Genomic DNA, 3,324 nt, shown 5'->3' with positions numbered 1-3,324 from the left:
TAATGCACATCCCAGGAGTGCAGCTCCGCGCGCTCTGCACCCCGGACTTTCCCGGGGCGCTGGCGGAATTCTGCCGCACGTAAGTGGGGGCGGGGGCTGGGGGGCAGGCACTTTCCCGCAGCAGCTGCCAACTCCAGGCCCCCGTCCCTACAGCCGGCTGGATGCTAATCCAGCCGTCTCCGCGGAACCAGCTTTGGACGTCGCCTGCTAACTTTGAGCCCCAGCTCCTCGCGGCCCAGGGAGAGCTAATGGTGAAAGGCCGAGGCAGGGCGACCGCGAGCCGAGCGAGCAGGCTGGAATCCCCCCCGGGCGCAATCTTCCCCCAGGTTTGTTTGAAAGTGGCGAGAAGCAGCGAGCGCCCCTCTCTCTCCTTGCACTATTGTTGCATTTCGCGTCTAACTGGGTTCTCTCACACCCCCGAACGCCACGAGGAGGAGGGGGAGCGGGGTTGGGAAAAGAAATAAAGCTAGCTCAGAAAAAAAAAAAAAAAAAAAAAAAAAAAAAAAAAAAACCAGCAAGGAAAAAAAAAAACTTAAAGGGAAAGAGTCGCCATGTTTAGCAGCTTTTTTAAAGATCTCGTCAATTTCACACAGAACGCGCTCGCTGGGTCCCAGCCCTCGTCTTTTGTCCAATTCAGTCGCAGCAAAGATCTTTTGTTCTAACTCAGCGTGAAAAGAAAACTTTCTTTAAATGCAATAAACTTAAACCGAACTCAAGACTCTAAACAGATCCTCCTCCGGCCACTCTAAACATATACAAGGGGGTTTGTTTTAACCGGTTGAAAATTTTGGGTCCTGTTTTCTGCCTCGCAAACCCCAAGCTCATTGCTGAAACTTAAGAGTGTGAGAGAGATTTCCAACGTCTAGGACACATGCTTAAAGCATAATAAAACAGGGATTGTCTTTTGCTTTGAAAATCATAAATTATAATTTAATGCCAATAATAATTTACAACAAATGGCTGTTTACAATAAGCTAACACAAAACAAACAAGGAAAAGGGCCTGTGTTTTACTTATTAGAGAAACTTCACACACTCACATGGATAGCACTTGCAAGAGGAAGAAAATAAACAACAACCGACAAAACCTCGAACTAAAGGTCAGCAATACTGTGCCGTAAGAACATACTTGTATTTATATATGTATATATCTACAGAAATCAGTGAGAGTCAGATGGAAAACTCTGCACAAATCAGATTTTACTGGTCTGCATGTATTGACGATCTGAATATTAACGTTTAATACACTTTACAAAATGATCCCTTTTCACCTCTCTCACTAGTTCCCTCCCCCCCTTAAAATTAAACCACAACATGATGAAGTACTGGCGGTGGGGGGTGGGTTGGAAACCTTGAATAAGAACAAAATTGCAAGCTCCCAGCACTGAGCTTCCTCCAAACCAGGAAAAGAGAAAGAGGAAAAATGAAAAAAACTCCAAAAGAAATAGTTACTACTTTTAAATCAGCACACCCTGTAAAGTTTCCTTCCTTCCTTCTTCCTTTTTCTGTCCTGCTTTCTCTTCCTTAACTTGGCTTCTAAGGACAAAGGATCCCAAGAGCAGTACAGATTGTAGCTACACAATCTGAAATGTCAAAATGTCGATGTGTTTTTATGTACATAACTCCAATGGAAAAGATTCCCTTGACCCTGTGGTCATGCTCTCACAGACTGAAGGTAAAGTGAGGAGGGGAGAGGGAACCCAACTGCAAGTTATCATATATACATTAAAAATAGACCCTTCAGTCTTATAACATGTATCACTGAATTTGAAACTCTATCAACAACCACGCTAGAGTAGAACCACAGAATATTTTTAAAAATCGCACCTACTTAAGGAAAAACTCATTGCAAACAACTGTCCTCTAATTACAATGCTGTGATTAGCTTGCTTGAACGATCTTCTGAGTAACTGTCAGAAATGTACAAAAGAGTATTTTTTTTTCTGATCATAAAATAGATACTGATCTCAAGATTTCTAATACTTTTTCACAATACCTTCCCTAAGCAGGCACTTAAGTGTGACAAATATAAGGGCCTTTTTTTTTTCCTGGAAAATCCATTTTTAATTAAAAGGAGGATTAGGTGAATGGGGGTGGTTTACTATATCAGTATGGCACTTCCTAAACCATAGATAAACCATTAACTTCAGCTCCCCCCCACCCACACACACACCCAAATTAAACAGGCAAATACACTAGTCCACCTTTGAACAAACTGACTGAGGGGAGTAAACAAATGCCCTCCCCCCACTGCCCCCCACCCGGCCAGCTAAGCGAGAGCTCACAGGGGCTCTTCTAGATGTAAAGACAGTGAGTGGGGACAGCCAGGTTTCAGATATCAAATAATATTTTAATTTCTGAATACTTTCAATTTTCCTTGGAATATAACACACAAAGACTCGACCAAACAGTTCAGTTATTATAACTTTTACAGTATACAGAAATGTTGCACTTAAAAAAAAAACCTTCAGTTTTTTTAAAACACAAACTGTAAACTCTAAGATACTGAATCAATCACGTTACCTATAAGTGCCAACAGTGTTATTTTTGTCATGCTGATTTCAATGGTATTTTTTAAAAAGGGAAAATATCAACAATTATAATACAAAGGGTTTGCAAATATACAAACAGATATAGGATTTTCATAACAATTCAAGAACTAAGCGGGACCCAATTCAAATTACAAAAGTTCACTTTTTATTCAAAACCTCAGCATGTGTCTTGGACACATTCCTTGGCTGCCAATAAATTCCACAGTTCATTCTCTTTCTTAAAATATTTTTTAAAAGCTAGGTTTGTCATGGTGTCTTTTGGGGAGGGGCAGGGTAGGGGAAGTTAAGTGTTATATGTGGTTCCTCCAGTTCTCTAATTAGAGTGCTCAACTTCACCTAAAATTTTTGGTCACCACTTGTAAGTGCGTTTCCATCATCTTTGAGTTGCCTTTTAAAGTTTTATGTCTTCCTATGATATTTTCATGGACTCAGTTTTAATTCTTGCAGAACATATATTTTAATGATACACAGTTTTTAAGAAGCCAAGATTATATCAAAACTTATTATAGAACCACAGAATAAACTGGTTTGGAACCAGAAAAGTACAAAAAAGAACAGCTAGAGGTACATAGACACAGGACAATTAATAATTTGGAAAAAAAAAAAAGACTTACTTTCTCCATTCTGCTAATTTTCTCCCAATCTCCTTAAATGCACTTTTAGCAATGTTTTTCAAAAATTTAGCAAAAAAAGAAAAAGACTAATTTCCTTTTTATACAAAAATGATAAGTAGCAAGTTGTTCTGACCGACACAGGAGTTTTTTTTTTTTTTT

This window comes from Rhinopithecus bieti, unplaced genomic scaffold (genome assembly GCF_001698545.2).
Source record: "Rhinopithecus bieti isolate Rb0 unplaced genomic scaffold, ASM169854v2 scaffold_82111, whole genome shotgun sequence".
In the NCBI taxonomy this organism is placed as follows: Eukaryota; Metazoa; Chordata; class Mammalia; order Primates; family Cercopithecidae; genus Rhinopithecus; species Rhinopithecus bieti.
Note: the sequence above shows the minus strand (reverse complement) of the source record.